The sequence below is a fragment of the Serinus canaria genome, chromosome 10, assembly GCF_022539315.1.
Source record: "Serinus canaria isolate serCan28SL12 chromosome 10, serCan2020, whole genome shotgun sequence".
Lineage (NCBI taxonomy): Eukaryota > Metazoa > Chordata > Aves > Passeriformes > Fringillidae > Serinus > Serinus canaria.
This window is the reverse complement of record NC_066324.1, coordinates 4,335,052-4,353,347: the sequence shown is the minus strand read 5'-3', so window position 1 is coordinate 4,353,347 and position 18,296 is coordinate 4,335,052. Positions and strand designations below refer to the sequence as shown.

Sequence of the window (18,296 nt, the reverse complement as noted above, 5' to 3'; positions counted from 1 at the left end):
GGCCACTGCAAGAGCAAAACCCAAGGCATGAATCCTCTGGCACTTCAAAGTGCTGTCAGCACTTTACAGATAACAACACATGATAATAACCACCTTTGTGTTTGAGGTCTGTGCTCAGGGTGGTTTCAGGGGTGATCAGATGTGGCAGAGAGATTTCCAAGCCAGTCAGGACAGAAAGATGCCCCAGATACAAATCTGGACACTGAGTTATTTTTGTGCACTTTCTTACCTTGCCTACATTCTCAATTCAAATGTTCAATTCAAACATTTCTGTGGACCATGCCTCCCCAAACTTTAGATGCTAAACTGTGCCATAGCTGGGTGTGATTTTAGGCTTGCATTTGCTCTTGCATGACCAATCTGCATTAACAATTAGCTCATTTGCATGATCCTACACATGGGATGATGATCATTTAGGTGCTCTCCTGTCCCTGGATTCACTCACTTCTTCAGGTGCCTTGTGAGGAGGGGACCATCCTGCCCCTCTGTGTGCAGTGCCCAATTCCACTCCCCTCACAAACAACATCAATAATGCCACGATGCTCGCTGCACCTGAAAACGTGACACATCACTGGGCATATATTTTGGGCATGGAATTCCACAACAGCTTTCCTGACAGTACTGTCCCTTTGTTTTCTGAGATTCAGGCTCATTTTTAAACCCAGTTGAAACATCTCCTATTCCATCATACAATGAAGAAACTTCACTCACCTAAGTTGTTATAATCATATCCTAAAGACCAGTAGCATCTGGTTGGGATCAACTACAGTTTGGTGGCTTGTGTGCATTCCCTCCAGTCTCTCTAAGCTGTTCACAGCCTGTCACGGTGCTGCCTGGCTGGGCCAGGGCTGCAAACACTAGATGGCACTTTGCAGCAAGGAAGGTTAGGAGTTTACGCAAGTAAATGCAGACCTCATTTACTGCCCTCATTCACAGGGCAAGACACCTTGCTCAGGGTCCTCACCATCTCCTTGGCTCTAATTCAGTGTTAATCCACTGAGAAAAATCTGATCAGTTCCCAGAGAAATTCTCAGCTTCATCAAAGGATCGCTCCTTTCTGGTGATGCAATTATTTAATGATGAGCTCTAGCTTATATTATTGTCAAACTTTGCAGTTTGTCTCGAGTTGGAGCATGTGCAAGGAGCATCTGTATGATACTCCAAAAGTTCCAAATCTTCCTCCTGATTAAATGACAAACCAGACCTAATAATGACCTTGTTGCCATTTACCAAATGCAGCATTAGGAAATGAAGGTGCTGCTTCAGGTTTAGGGATTCCTCCTGCCTCTCATACCAGCCTATGTCTGGCCCCTCTTGGATCATTTCAAAGGGTCAGATGTTGCCCTTGGATCGTGCCTGGAATTTGCTGGCCCAAGGGGAGCTGAGTGATGCTGTGTTACAGCCACACTGCAATAGGGCAGAGAGAAAATGGTCCAGCCTGGCAGAATGGGCTCCTCCTTGGAAGAGGAGGCATGCAGGCACCTCAGCCTCTCCTCTGGGTTGGCTGAGGACAAGGAGCTGCCCTTTCCCTGCTGACACCTGGGCCAGCATCCATGTCAACGTGGCTCCTTTTATTTATCCCTGTGGCTACACTGGAATAGTTACCCAGAGCCAGCCTCAGCCTGCCTTGCAGAGCAGGTACGTGAGCGTGGTCTGGGGCACCCTCCTCCTCTTCTGGAAGCTGAGGTTTCACCCCACCCTCTGCCAAGCCTGGCCTCCAGGCTGTGCCCAGCCCAGCAGGGCAGGAAAGTGGGCTGAGGCCACAGTAAACAACTCACTGCTCATTTAGTGCAAGGGTAAAGGGGCACCATTACGTGGCAAACACGACGTGTAGAAGGCTTAAGGCTGCCCTCAAGACATATGAGGAGCTGTAAATGCCCACTCTGCCAGCACTGGGTCCCTCTGCAGAGAGCCTGGACCCCACAGCACCTCTGCAGGGACAGGCTGCAGTGTCACAGCAGTGGCAGGACAGAAAAGGCAGAGGTGGCAGTGCTGGCCCGACAGCCAGAGGGCAGAGAGGCTCTCTGTGTCCTAGTGCAGGGTACAAACAGTGCACCACAGGCTGGAGCCAGTGCTGCTCCTCACCTCCTCCAGACAGCTTCCAGGGAACATCCAGGGTAAATCTCCCACTAGTGCTACTTCACCTGCTCTGGAAATCTTTTTTGTTCCTTCATCCTTTTGACTGTCAACTGTTGCTACTCCCTTAGAGGAGCAGTGCTCCTGCCCAGCCTGATCTTTCCCAAGGTCTTTCTTAGCTACTTTCAATACAGACAATGCACTTCCCACCTTTTGTAGCTTTATCCCTCTCTTTCAAATTAAAGATTTCTACATGTTTGAACTCATCACCTGGACTTTTTTTTTTTTTTTTGTCCTCTCATCCTTTACTATCTATCTCCTCACCAAGAGCAGTGTTTCATTGCTTGGAAGTATTTCTTCCTCCTTCAGGTCACTCTACCAGATCCTCTTTTTTTCCCACAACCAGTCAGAAAAGCAACTTGTTTTTCCCCAAAGTCTCAGCTATGTGGTTCCTGAATTAACCAAGCTGCTGGAAGAGCTGATGACACATCTGCATAGTTTCCCTTATTCCAAAAGGAACTGGATGATTCTCAAAACCAGTTCAAATTTCCCATGCTACCAGAAATATTCTTTCCCTACTCAGCTGAAATCACATCATTTTCTCTCTCTTGCTTTGGCCTGCCTTGACATCAGTTTCCATCTCTGCAGACAAATTCCAGGCACATTCAATAGGATTTTTGTCAAAGGACTGAATAGACATCTTGAAGTTGTACCTCAGCCCCACAGCCATGGTTAAATGGCACCATAACTACCAACACACTGCTGCTGGCTGGCTTCAGCAGCAATGAAACAGAGAGAGAGAACAACAGAAGGGCACTGGCCTGGAGTCTGATGGGGCCAGACAGCAGCAGGACCAGACCAGCATGGACCAGCCTGGATAATCAACTGGGACAGAGAAAACTCCCACTCTTGGTCCCTCTGGGAGCATGCCACAGAGCTGGAGGCTGGCGGGTCCAGGTCCTCCTGGCTCTTGCTGACACTTAATGCTCATCACCCCCATCCAACACCCACACAGGGCCTCATCCTCTACAGCCCTGGCTTAAAAAACCCTCCAAGCCAACCAAACAACAACAGATCGTAGCATTCTCCTCCACTCTCTCATCACATTACAAGCCCTACTACCTAATAAAGATGCTTCAGTCTCCCTTCAGTTCAGGAGAATTCCCCCCATTGTTCCCACAGAAATCTCTCGGGATGTACTGCCAAGATCGTGTGTTTGCTGTCGCGTTCCAAGTTGCTTGAAATAACAAAGAATTATCCTTACAATTAAGATCAGGCTGTACAGTTTAGATACGTGCCTTAAAAGAGTCATTATTCTCTGCCAGAGATGTATTGTTCTTCCCCATTTAATTTTATTTACTTTTATAGTGGATGCAACAGTTATGCTGTCATTTATCGGAGGAGAAGGAAGCAGCAGCTGCAGAGCTGTGTATGTAAAATAAACACAATGTGTATGAAACTATCAGAAGCTCAGACTTCAAGGAGGAGAGGGGGAGGATTGCTTTTAATAAGATCTCATGTCAGTAAAGTTGTGAGATGGAACGGCAGGGTCATACCCTATTAAAAATAAGAGTGGGAACAAATTCTCTTATTTAATGGAACAGCAGTGCGAGCTGCGTGCGCACAGACAGAGGCCTTAATTTAAAAAGTAAAAAGCAATTTGGTCATTCATGTTCAGACTTCGGGCACTCCGCAGAGCATGCTGAAAGCACTCATTTCTTTTTAACCCTTTGGCTGCAAGACCTGTACAGCATGGGGGAGACAAAGCCAGGGTGCATTTATGCTTTGAACAGGACTTTTTTTCTCCCCATGGTGCTGCGCAGGCAGTTGGCTGATCCCAGGAAAGGCAGGTGGGAGGCAGGCGTCCTGCTCCCAGCTCTGATGCTGCTGGTTGTGTTAGCCTGGGTGAATCATTTCACCCCCCATCAGTACAAACACAGATGCTGATGCTATCAAAGGCTGCTACTTGTTTGTTTATTTGTCTGTATTAAGCCAGTGACTGGGAACCCCCAAGCATGAGAACACCCAGAGCAGAGTGAGCCAAGTGCAGTTGTATTCACCAACAGACTCAAATCTGCCCCGATTCCTCACACAGAAGATGCCTGAAGTGCTCCAAGGAAATAAAGGCCACTTCTAAGCCCAGCAGGGGCAAGCACAGACTGGGGCTTGGTGGTCAGACTCCCACAGCAATAGGGGACAGTGGCTCACAAGTGCACCTCACACCGTGTGTCAGAGCCAGGGGTACCAGGACCACAAAATCAGGATAGATGAACATCCTTAAATCACAGGTGTTTTATAATAAAGCTGAACATATTTTTTAATAGAGCTAGATTCACCCAGAGGTGATAACAGCAATCCCACACTCACTCCTGTGGTGTAACAGTCTGCTCCAGCAGCACAGAGAGCTGCACGAGCTCTGGATGACTTCAAAACAACCAGCCTTGGTGGTATCCTCCCAAACGAGCTTGCACACACACAGCTCTATTGCAGGCATTATTTTAGTAATAGCATAATTGTGCAAAATATGTAAGCATTTTCTGTAATTGTATAATCAGCATGTAATTACACTGAGGAAAAACTGTAAACATTTATTAAACAGGTGAATGCATTTATTATTCAAATATAAATTTCAGTGGTAGCTGAAACTGAGCCAGTCTGTACCTGTGTGTGTAATTAATAGAGGACTGGAATTAAATACAGTGTGTTTGTACAAATACCTGATACACCTGAGGCCACCTTTGGACAAAGGTTAAGAGATCACAGTAACAGCACATGATCATCAGAAGATGGCAGAGGTGCAGCTGCATGAGAAGCCTGGCTCGAGGGAGTTTGAGGGATCTCCCTTTCTCTCTCCTCTGCTGAGAAATGAGCAGCAGTAACAAAAGGAAATAGCTGGAGCTTCTGTGGTGCTGCTGGAGGCTGAGCCCTCCTGGTGCAAAGAGACCACAAGGTCTGACTCTAGAGATTAAGAAATCTCTGTCTGGACCTCTTAGACCCAACAACCTGACCTGATAAAAAGCAGTACAGAAATCCTGAAGGAAAGGCTGTTAGATCTTTGACCTCCTTTCGCTCCTGCTTCTCCTGACGTCAGCTGTAGTCGGCCACTGGAGGCAAAATTAAGCCTTTAGGGTTTTATGTCTCATCTAGAAGAACCATATTCCAGAAAAACAAACCCATCAGCCCAAGCACCTTCCAAAATAAGTATTTTATTATATGGAACAGCTCAGGGATTCAGCCTTCACCGAGGACTGTGCTTCGATCACAGATGGGATCTTGGGAACTGCACTAAATCACAGATGGTATATTTCTTCCTATAATTCACAAAATGGGCTATTTCCACTGCTTGCTGGGGGTTTTTTCCCTTCTCTGATTTTTATATTTTGCACATGGCAATTGCAAACATGGCTACAATTTTTTAAAAGGGCCCTTGAAAACATTTTATTTTAATGATGCCTGTAATCTTTTCCTGCTCAGTAAATCTAACACCAAAATATCAATCTTTTCAGAAATGAAAACATACTTAATTTTAATAGGATTGCATTTATGCTTTATATGCCTTGCTTATTTATCTTCTGTGTCAATTCTGTTTTCTTGGATAAGCTTGACATTCCCTTGTTATCTCTTGAAATACGGCATCAGACACAAGTTACTGCCTAGACTGAGGCAGAGCAGCTCCTGCTGCTGCCCACTCATGGGCCACAGGCAACTGGTGGATCCCACACTCCTACTCCTTACAGCCTGTGATATCCTAATTCTGATCCAGGGCCAGCTAAAGACAGCAGCACTGCCCAAATCCACCCAACCCCTTCTTGTGCTTGGCTGGGGTGATGTATTTCAGCCCTTTTTAAAATCCCTGTGCAGTCAGGAAGAGGATGGAAGGAGGGAAGGGGGAGAAGGGAGAAAGGAGCACCCCTGGCACATCACATTCTTTGGAGAAGCCTCCTTCTCTCTCTGCTGTCTATGCAGGGAGCCTAAGGCAGGCAGGTACTTCACCAAAGTTGGAAAAGGGAAAGGAATTTGGATATGCTCCAAACAACTTAGTCTTAAAACAACAGATGGAAACAGAGAGATATGGGGGTCCATGAGTAGTCAATGGCATTGTGATAGGAGTTTGCATAATACATGCCCAGCTCTGCACATCAGTGCATCTCCTCTCTCTAGATGCTAAGTGACAGCAAAAAGAAAAAAAAAAGCCAAAATTACATCTAATACTTTCCTGAAATTGCTTCATTGCTTTTCCATGTAAACTGCTGCTTTAGCTGGCACAGTTTTTATTTGTTTGCTGGTAGGAGAGGAGGACAGCCTATACAATCTGAGCAAGAGAAAAGGCAGCTATGAGTAAACCTTTCTGTTCAGCCACTACCCAAAAAGATTTAGAGCTACACATGTTAATATCAGCACAGTAACAACTGGGCTCCTACCAGCCTCACGCTGAGATCCAATCTCTGAGGATCCTCTTCTATATCCATTTAACTTCTCCACCTCATTTGCTATCACAAGATGCTCAAAGGCTGTTGTCATTTTGTTTCTGGTTTGTATTTACTGATGTTATCAAATATTACACTTCAGTGGAGAATAATCTAGGGAGCATTGAATGCCCTCTTCAACACTGAGCTGTTCAAACACCCATGAAGCTGAACAGCAAATCAAACCAAGATCCCATGCAAGGCAAGGGTAATCTTTCTGTATCAGCCTTTTCAGGAGTGTTTTTAATTCACACTAAATCAGTATTTAATAATCCTTCAGCACTGGTAAGAGATCAGAACGGCAATGACACCTAATCACACTCTGGCTGAGCAGGTTTGTGACCTCTAGACTGTCAGTGTCTTGTGCCATCTTGCTGGCCCTCAGGGAATGCCCCAACAATCCCCTGGTGTCACAGATCCTGATTTTGATCCACACAAGAGCAGCTCCAAACCCCACCATCAACAGTTGCACCTCAAATATGATCACACTTATTAGTATGATCTAATTGTGCAAAATTCACAACCTCACTTCAAATCCTTGCCAGCACTCTCAGTGCATCTTGGTGGGACTCTCCCACTGCCTTTTTACGGGGAAAATTCATGTCTAACACAAGACAGAGGAGCGAAGCCATGTCAGATCCTGCAGCACCCATTCAGAGAAACTCCAAACAGACAAAAACCAACACGGTCCCTTCATCCAGGTTGGAGCAAAGACCCAGTGACCCATCTGTGATGGCTCCAGTGCTGCTGGCAGGTAAATCCACAGCCAGCTCATGAGATGGTCTCCTGCTTTCTTTCTGGATTAGGAGCTGCTTCTGGACAACCATGTTTTGTGGTCAGGAGATCATCTTCCCTCCCCTCCCTTTCCTCCTCATTTAATATATTTCTGTTGTTTGCTTCAGAATTTTCCCACAGCCTTCCATGACTTATTCCAGTATTCAAATACACATGGTATGAACTAACATTTATTTGTGAGAGGGTTTCTGGACTCCATTGTATCCTGCTAAAGTAACCACTTTCCCCAATCTTCCTTAGGTAGAAGTGGGGCTGGACTACCAGCCTACTTTTGGCTAACAAAGTGAGAGAAAAACAGGATGGTTGCCAGGCATCACTATTTTCCACAGATCCAAGAGGATAAGTTGCTAGTGAAAAGTGGTGTGTGAAGCTTATTCTTGTGACATTGTCTCTGTAATCTCCCCATAAGGGAGCTCCACAGCAGGAGTGGATACTGCTCTCAGAATTTAATGCCCAAACCCTCTCCCATTCAGCCTTTACGAGGGTGAAGTGGTTATGAGCCTAAACGTTTTAGATGCAGTGAGTTTGTAGTCATGCCACACATGATTTAGTAAATAACTGATGCAAGGCAAAAAGATGGCAGAGCTCTGGGATCTAACAGCTGTGCAAACAGGCTAGAGAATTTAAAATTCAGGAAGCTGTATCTCCAGGAAAGCATTTAAAGAAAAAAAAAAATCCCTAGTGCCACATCTGGTGGCATCAAATTGTCATTATGACATGGTATTTAAGATGATTTAATGGGTTTATTGCTGAGTAAGAACCTTGGAGTTTGCTTAAACTACTGTGCATTAAAAGGATGTAACTCTTTAAATGATATTCTGACAAAGTACTGCCTAAAGAGTTCATTATGTTCCAGGAACTCACTTGTATGTACATCAGCATGTGTGTGTATAGAAATGAGGAGATCAGTAGACAGAAATTTGATGGAGAGCTGCACATCTCCACACACGTGTATTTCATGGTAATCTACACAGCCTCATGTGTGTGAGAGATATCTTGAACAATTCATTCACCTCTCTCTGCCTCTACCTCCTACACCTCATACATCCATACAGCAGGCAAGATTTCTGTCCAGCTTAATTACTTCTCCACTTAGGGCACTGAATCAATGGGTGGTTTTGAAACAAAGGATTCAGCTACTAAAAACAGCCTGGGAAAGTGCCTGGGAAAGGTTACTGATTATAGACAGCTTCTAAGAAAAGGTGTACAGAAAAAGAAAAGGTATCTCTGTTCTTGCTGAATATTTTTGATGTGACTTAGTGTTTCTCTCACCTTTAGTTCCCAGAACAGTTCTCATTTCCTCTGAATGTTCTGACTTCTTATCTCAAACCCTTTCAGCTTGTTGATTTTAAATTCAATCTAGTTAATTCAAATTCAGGGCACGTTGCTCTTGAAGTCTTACACCATTTCTGATTGCACAGAACAGGTCTGTTACTGCTATGGGGTTTTGTCAGCCAGGAAGGGTGCAAACTTCCTTTTACCCTTCTTCCTTTCATATTAGATTGACACAACACGTCCTGGGCCAGTCAGGCAATCTTGTGTTGGGTGTCCCTCTCCACTCAGTCACAGAACCACAGGATGGTTTGGGTTCAAGCCTTAGGGATTCTTGCTCCAACCTTCCTGCCATGGTCAGGGAACCTTCCTCTATCCCAGGGTGCTCCAAGCCCTGTCCAACCTGGCCTTGGACACTTCCAGGGATGAGGCAGCCACAGCTTCTCTGGGCAACCTGTTCAGATGCCTCAAATGAACAATGAGCACCACCACTTGTGAAATTATATGATGGAGCACATTTGTCCAACCAGACAAATTCTTGACTAATTCCATCAAGTGTCCATGAGCTTTTCCATCATCTGGAGCAATTTTCCACCATTCATGCATTTGCCTCTTTGCACATGAGCAAACTGTCAAAGCACAGTTCTTCCTCTGGTACTCAACCACATGTGCACGGAACAGGGAAATAAAAAAAGCAGTTCTGCTCTGTTCCAGGCTGAATTTGCTCTTTAGACAGCACAAGTGGCCCAGACCAGGGTGAGATCAGAGCTCTGCAGGGACCTGCCTATGCTGCTGAGGAAGAGATGTGTCTGCTCCAAGGGGCCTTCTGCTGCTGATCCACCCCGTGATTGCCCCAACAGCTCAGGGCTCACTATCACCAACAATCTGCCTGCAACACTTGGCTACCTGTTCACAACTCTGGCTCTAATTTCTATGTATCTATAACAACTTATATTTATTTTTCCTTCTTTTTTCCCCCTAGCAAAATTCACCCCTTCCAAAGCAGGAGAGAAGCTGAAGTTTGTTCCTTCTGAAAGCAAGTCAGTTTCAATTCAAAATCAGAAGAGGTCTTCAATGGTCAAAGAGTCTTTTTTTCTTTTTTTTTTTTTAAGGAAGGGCTTGATAGTGAATAATTGGAAGAGGGAAAAAAATCACCTCAGGTTGTATATTGCCACTTCCTCTTGCATCGTGGTTAATGCAAACCTTTGATTAGCCTGCTGAAGAGACCACACATTCAATAATTTGAAGCAAAAGGTTAATGGTGTTATTACAACTATTATCCCTTTTAAAATCATTATCCTCTTGTTTTTTATGTCTATATTACCTTCACCTTTCCATGAACCCACTTTACCAGCTGTTTCCCTCCGTCATAAAGTTTGCTGAACATCATCCTAGGAATAGGATAAATGCCATGTTTTATCAATCAAGCCTAAGGGAATTCTCAGCTTCTCATAACCCAAACTGTAAAGGGAGATGATTACAAAGTTTCTATTTTGATTTTTAAATTGGCCATGAGTGAAATACATGCTTAATGTCAAGGTGCACAATGTTGCAGATATGACACCATTTTTCTAGGGAAGTTTTACACATCAGCCAAGTATGACAACTGAAGACTTAGAAGCAACTAATCAATTATCATTATTTTAAATAGGTTCTTCCCTTGAAGGACAAATAGTCTCTAGCAAAATATACAGAATGACTAAAAGATAATGAAAACATGATGGAAGTGATAATCAGTCCCATTTCTAAAGCATCTTCCCAACTCAGCACCAAAATTCTACTGACTTTCAGGCAGACTTTTATCCCTCAAAGTAGAAAATGTGAATTAGCTTCCTAAAAATTTTAGAGAGAGATTGCTTTCTAAATCAATTAGTGTCTCGAACTTATCTAAAAATCCTCCTTTTTTCCCCAGAGACACTAAGAGGATCCAAATTGCCTAACTTCAGTCTCCTCAAGTCAGTAGCTCCCTCAGCATTTGAACTAAATTTTTGTTCTCAGTAATTAACTTCCTGGTGCAGCTGCTTTAAAGTTGGTATCTCCTGTCTTATCCATTTCTTCATTTTTCAGATCCTGTGGACACCAACAGTCAGTGTCCCCATGAACTACACATGGAGCCCAGGCTGGAACATCAGGCCTGGAAGAACTTGTATAAACAGAAGAAATTTACAGTGAACCTAATTAAGTTTAAAAAATGAAGTGTGGAGGGAAATTAAAGGCCTTAAAACAATCAAATTTCCTAAGTGCTCAGACTTCATTATGCCAAATAAAATTATCACACTCTTCCTGGAATTTGAAAAGAATCTGTTAATGATAATGCCTCCACATGAAAATACATTCTTTGCAGAATGGCAACAGTGCAGCATTTACTGAGCTCTTAGTAAAATAAATGAAGAGCTCTGTGATTGTGTCCTTTGAACACAGGAAAATACAGGTAGTGCATACTAATGTTTTCCAACAATAGTGTCAATCAGAGAAAAGCTGTGATCTCTGCAGATATTTAAGTAGAAAAAAAAAAGTAGGCTCTGCCTATGCCATTTCTATAATCATGGAGGCATAGCAAAAGTTAATGTCTGCATAACTTAGAGCACTGGTGGCAGCACAAGTGAGACATTTTCTTTTTTTTCAAATTTGGAACATTTTTGCTCCCAACTTCTGAGTTGTAATTCGTGATGAAGAAAGAGGAAAATTTCCCACGTGAAAGATGTAATAAGAAGCAAATTCCTACTACAAAAGTGCTGTGATTGACATGGTCTTGTCACTATCATTGACAATAATCTTCTGGTGTGCTATAATGACAAGAGGATGTGTAATGTTATTCAGATACAAGAAAAGCCTGTGTACATTCATTGATCCAAAGAATTCTAATTCACCCTGTAGAGGAAGATATGAATCACAGCAGCAGGCAGTTAAAAGTCCATCTAGCCCCATATCCTGACTCCAATCTAATGCCTAATATTTCATATTTCAGAAAAAGAAACCGTAAAATTAGCTGCCCCATTGTGTCAATGTCTAAAAATGAACAGTATTAATGGTGCCTTCTTATCTCTCAGGCTTTTCACAGTCAGATGACCACTGGTGGCTTCCACAACAGTTTCCATGGCAAGTGGGTTTGATGGGAGGTCCAGTATGTGAATGCATTTGTACAACTTCCCTAACATCACCCCTTCACTCTTAATATCCCACAATCTGACATCAGGCTGGAGCACCTGACAATGCACGGATCATAAGGACAGAATCCCACTGGGTCTACATCTCAAATCATGCTGAAACAGCAGCAAAAGCTGAATAACCCCATTCCAAGTAAAAGCACACATTCCCACCAGCAAAGCTCCACTGTGATCCTAGGCTGCTCCCTGACCTGCACATCACTCGAGTTATCTCAGGCTGCTGACTCCACTTTCCATCCATTGTAGCTCTTCCTCTACATTCCCCTTTGGCACAAAGCATCCCAATATCTCCATTTTCTGCTGAGGTAATTCCTTTCCTAAGCCTGGGCAACAACAGCAGCCCAGATTGTGAAAAAAAGGCCTCATGTGGAACACCTCTGCATCTGCAATTGCTGTGCTGCTGAACCATGTCACAAAGGTGATGGCTTCACCCACATGCTTCCAGTAACCATCTCCCTTGGAGCAACCTTTACAGAGATTCTGGACATGCCACCTGTGTTTTCTCAGAGTTATGATCCACGTCACTGCTCGGTGTGAACTCGCAAGGCTGAAGTGGCACCACAAGGCTCACATTCCTGTTTACAGGAATGTTCTGCCAAAAGGTGAGTTCAGATCCAGGCATGCATTTCCCTTCAGTGTGAGGTTTCCTGGTATGAGATTCAGGTTCATCACAAGTTCAAGTTTTTTCGGTTTAAATTTTTTTTCAAAAATGCACTTCACAAAGACCTCAAACCCTCAAATTACAGCCCATACAAGGAACCAGCTAAAGCAGCACATAACTAAGAACCCAAATGAGTCTGTTAATTCCCTTTCCTCTTCTGGCTTCATTCCCTTGAGCTGGAACACCAAACCATGATCCACACATGAATAATGCAGCTGCTGTTTAAGAGTTGATTCAACAACAGAAATTTGTATCCTCTCTCCATGTCAGATATTTATAGGAATATTCCTGACCACCTTGCTTTGAAGTCACTGAAATGCAGAGGGGTACATGACACAATTGTAGGAAGATCATCCTCCAGAGGAGCACTTCCAGAGGGCCAGTCTAATTGTGCAGGAGCCATAACCCAAATAAATCTTTCTGTCCCCAGGGGACAGCAGGATGAAGAGCTGTTCTAACCACATCCATTATTTTTTTCTACTCGCGCTTCTTGCAAAACCTATAGCAGCTGTAAACATCCAAAACCACCCTGGAGCAGTCCTGTGCTGCCCAGCTGAGTGCTGGATTTAGATCACTTTTACATGCAGGAACGAGCTGTAACAGATCCTGCACTCTGAATCACTATATAAATATTTAAGTAAACAACAGGTCACTTGAGTGTTTTCTTTACCACCTCATGAAACAACACCATGATCCAGCACGTGCTGGGATGCAATCCTGGTGCACTGGGCACATTTATCCTGTGGGCCTGCTTGATGCTGCCACCTCATGAGGTGACAGAGAAGGTCCTGGCTCTGCAGAAAGGACCTTCTGCAGCTCACACCACCACCTTTCCCTCTGCCCAGCCTCCTGAGGGATGAGACACACCTCTCTCACCCTTGGGAGGTAAGGATGGGATGTGTGGCAGTTGTGTGAGCCCATGACTCAGTGCACGAGCCTTGATGGTTTGGTTCTCTGTCATCAGCCTCGTGCAACCTACTCTGGCCTTCCTCTGCCTCAGGTTTCTACGTGGGCTCCCCTACTCCCATTTGTGATTTTCCATTTTCCAGACATAACCTTGAACTCAGATTGGTCTTTTGGCCTTCAAGGCAATTGTGCTTTGTCGAACTGGGCTGTGTGAACTAACACCTGACCAGATAAAGCCCTCAGATTACTTGGCAAGTACCTCAGAATTTGCTTTTCTCAATGTAAATACAGTACAACCCTTAAAAGCATCCATCATGGTGCTTTACACACTGGCTGTAGTGACATATCAGGCTAGCTGGGCAGCATCACTTAGAAAAGCATCTCTGGCTGCTCTCAATCTCCTCTCTGTAAATGTCACTTAATTGTCTAAGAAAAATTTGGCTGACCTTTCAATTACTGGTAATGGAATAAAAGCAATAAAAGACTGTCCATGACAGCAAGTGTCACCAGCACCCATTCGTTGCCTTCTGGTGCTGATTGGGAGGCCAGGGAGAATTCATGCTCCACTCAGGGCTGCAGTTCTGGCACAGTGCTGATAAAAGAACTCGCTGGTAAAAGGCCAGGAACTAGGGAAAGAAAGGAATTGTCTCTCATGCCTCCCTGCCCTGACTCCATAAACAACACCAGAATGAGGATTTCTGGGTATCTGGGAATACAAAAGGCCTTATATTCTGATAGTGCAGGCTCTGGAGTTTCTGGAACTCCAGAGCTTGTAACATCTGCTTTCAGGGGTAAACATTGCTCTCAGCCGATTGCTTCCTAATGTTTGTCAGAGCCACTGAGATAGGTGAAATCCTTTGCAATAAATGATGAGGTAAATGGACAAAACCCCCCCTTCCATGTAAAAAAAGTCAGGATTTGCATACTGCTCACCCACACACATCCTGGCTCATGGCTCTTCAGCTGAGCTCAGCTGCAGCTCAGACACTCGGGTTTTGCCCCTTGTGTTTGGTACTGGCTAAGAAAGATGCTTGAATGGATGTTAAAGCACAACAATCTCAAACAAGAACTGCAATTTGTAAATTAGCTGTTAGCAGCTCTCATAAACACTTCCCCAAGTCCTCTTCCAGTAGCAGAAATAGCTCTTCACTCTCTAAACTGCCAGGCTATTAAGAACAGAAAGGCTTATAGTTGGCAAACTCCTGGTGCCTGACTCATGATGAAGAGCTGTGTCTCAGCTTCCCTCAAGCAGGAAGAAGACAGCAAATACTCATCAAATTTCTCACTTCCTTCCCAGCTACAGCTTGGATTCTTGGAAAACAGAAACCTTCTTGGCACAAGAAGCTGTTACTGAGACCATTTCTTATCTTATATCTTCCACCAACAAAAAAAAAAGGTTATTTACATATTGTGTGTCCTTCCCGTTGTGGAAAGTTGGAATCAATTCCACACTTTCCAAAACTCTTCTGGCAGGTTCAAGCCCCGGTAGCCCTGTTTTCAACATGTGCACTGAAATGAGTTAAAATATAATTACTGCAGGTAGAAAGTATCCATCTAAATTCGGTGATCTGACCACAGCAGCCTTTTCTAAATTAACCAGCAGAGCCAGGATAACACCAGCTACTGTAGGAAGATGTTCTCCTACTTCCTTTCCCTTCATGATGAGTCTGTGATTATTGCTAGAGCTGTTCACAGCTTTGTGGAGACTCTCCAATGAGACCTTTCTTTGTGAATCCTTTACTCTTATAAGCTAATTTCTGCATTATCTAAGTTTTTCAGGCAGCTCTTTCTAACACAATCCTGAATAAAGCAGCAAAATGAGTGGAACGAAAATATAATCAAGCATGTTAATATATCTCCTGCTCTATCACACCTACTCCCACAGAGATAACCAAGCACACACAAACACCCACACTGCGAGTGTTCATCTCCTCTTCCTTCCTTCTGGCTTGTCAGAGACTAAAATAGTCATGTAGTGGCTTCCACCATTCATGTTACAACGTCACTGTGTGGGTCAGTTAAAATGCCTCAAACACCAAAAAGATGGGTAGAGAAAACCAATCACTCCATGATAATTATAACAAGTACTGGGTTTTGATTCTTGCTGGGAAAAAACGATATATTAAAGGGCAAGCAAACATCTGGAACAAGTATCACCTGACTGTGACAGAATGTGCCTATTAACTGTGTCCTCTACAGGCTAATTGCTGGAGTTACTGAAGCCTCCCAGCTCTCTCTAATTCTGGGTAATGTTTTGTTTCATAAGCAATTTTCCATGTTTATTCATTTCCCTATCTAGCTCATTTGCACTTGCAAAGAATGAAAGGGAGGCAATGTTTGAATGGTCGCATAAGCCCATAAGAGAATTAATTACTTTTATACAGAATCTAATTCATGCAGGAAAAAGGGAGTTGTGGGATTTTGATTTTTTTTTCCCCTCTGCATCATAGTCTCAAAATCAGTCTGCACACACACATATTGTACCTAATGAAATTCATCAAATAAGCAAATATTCAGTCTGCATATCCAAGCATGGTCCCTTGGCTGACTACAAAAATAACCTGATACTTGACAATGTGAAAAATTGCATACAAGGAGAAGATTGATACAAAGCTAGCCACGTCCGAGTTTAATAAAACCTAAAAAAATACCAAAATAGCACAATTTTATACACCACAATTCCCAACTACAATGAAGCATTTGCAATTTCTGCAAAGAATCATTTCAAATGCACAAAGGGATGCAAACAGGCAACAATTCTTTAAATATTCAAACAACCATTGTCATAACAGAGTTATTTTCTTTACATAATTTTCATCATGAGTCAAAGAATGCATGGCTAAAGGTTGAAATAAAACCCATGAGTTCACCCCATCTGTAAGCACATTCCTTTTCCACAGATCACTATTGATTAACATGGATGTGTGCATGAACCTGTAGACAACAAAAAGCATTCCAAAGGCCTACCTGGCTCTTGGTGAGCTCCTCACAGAAGGAACCCTCAATACAAGGCTACATTTCATGGGACCCACAGGCTTCTGAGAAAACCCAGATTTATCTCCTTGGCTATTTATTTAAAAGCCAAGAGCCAAGGACAAGTTTTGCTAATTTCAGTAATTAACTGAGTCAGCTGGGAAGCACCAGGCCTGTGTTTTGCAGCGCCCCAGAGGGATGGAGGAATGCAGGAAGATGCAGCTGTCAGGAGCTTCGAGCGGGCAGGTGATGGAGCAGGAAATGACTCCTTGGTCACCCGAAGAAAAGCCAGCACATCACCCACTACACACACCCCCTGGGAGATGCTTGGGCTTGGGCCACCAAAAGGCCAAGAACAGCTTTAATTGCAGTATATGTCCAGTGGAATCAAAGCATTTTGGTTTTGGGAAAACGCATATTTTAGGATTGGCTTTTCCCAAATTAAAATGAATATTATACGTGTTATGTTAGAAAGTTATGCTGTATTAATTTTCTTAAGTAGCATGTTAAATCTAGCTTTAAGTTATAACAAAATGTTACAATAGAAACTATGCTACGTAAGATACTTTTTTAAAGAGAGGACTCACACCAAGATAGCAACCACAGGACACCTAAATCTTTCAGAGAAAGAGAATTTATTGCTCTCTTATCGGAAGAAACTAACTTCTTCCCACCTCGCTCAGCCCTGAAGACGCTGTTAGGATTAAGAGGAAGAAGTTGAGGATGACCAGACAGAATCCTGGTTTGAATGGAATTTATGCATCATGTACGAGGTGCATGAATATGCAACAGGCTATTATTTTTAAGGGTTAATCCTCTGTTAACATGGGGCCTTTTTCAGGCTTATGTTGCCCAGAAAAAGGTACCCGGGTGTCCGTAACTCTTTGTTTTTCTTGTCTCATATTGTCCTAATCCAAATTGTCCAAATTATTATTACTGTAATTATATTGCTATTTTTATAATTATTAGCATTAAACCTTTAACATTTTAAAAAAATAAGTGATTGGCATCTTTCCCAGTTTGCAGCATGTCTTGGCCTGGCTGGAGGTGGGCACAGATTCCTTCATCACTGTGGGAATGACGACTCTGGCTGTGCCCACCCAGCCACTCAGACATATTCACTCTTCCACTGTTTCCTGGCTTTTCTAAGCTTCTGCTTCTAAACATAACAGCAAAACTTTGCATTTATTCTTTATTCTACCTGCCATGTGTTACCTATGGATGATGTGCTCAGGTAGGACAGCACACAGCGAATGGGTGCACCCATTTCGCTGCCCAGGTACCAAGCGAGGTTGTAAGAGCAACTTCTTGAACCAGGGCTCTTCTTGCTTTACAAGGTGCAGAAATACACTGTACTTATTTGGACACGAGCTTCCCACGCTGTTCAGGACGATTTAGAGCTAAACCCCTTCACCTCCTGCCCTTCAGTGGAGTGAAAAAGGGCTTCACACAGGCAGGTAACCTCCAGGAAAGCAGGGGGGGGAACAGCAGCACCACAACGTTTTTCCATATTTAACAGCAGCACCACAGCGTTTTTCCATATTTAACAGTCCCAGCCAGCCCGGCTGTCAGCGGGAGAGGCTGAGACCGCCCCAGAGCGCCGCGCTGCCTCCCTCTCTCCCACGACAGCACCCGGGGGATACCGAGAGACAAGGTTTCCCCTCAGCGGGGGGTGACCAAGGGCACACGACTTTCCCACAGCGCCGGGCTGGCGGGCAGTGACCAGAGGCGGGGGCGAAGGAGGGACAGGACCCCCGAACCGCTGCCTCCCAGAGCCCCGTCACGGCGGGGCGTGAAGGGGTGAGGGGTGAGGGCCCCGCCCCCGGCCCCGCCCCGCTCCCTGTTTACCCACAGGCTGTGCACGTGGTGGCCGCGCCGCGCCATTGGCCAGCGGGCCGGGGCCCTGCCGCCGCCTCGCCAATCGCCGCGCTGTCCACGCGCTCTCGCCCGCTCGCGATTGGCCCCGGCGCGGCGATCACG

At 44.2% G+C, this 18,296-nt stretch overlaps 1 long non-coding RNA gene across 1 annotated transcript in view; it reads right to left on the bottom strand.

Annotated features, from left to right (window-relative positions):
- LOC127059985 (uncharacterized) overlaps positions 1 to 18,296 on the bottom strand; it is a 43,178-nt gene that overhangs the window by 23,279 nt on the left and 1,603 nt on the right. The window lies entirely within an intron of this gene.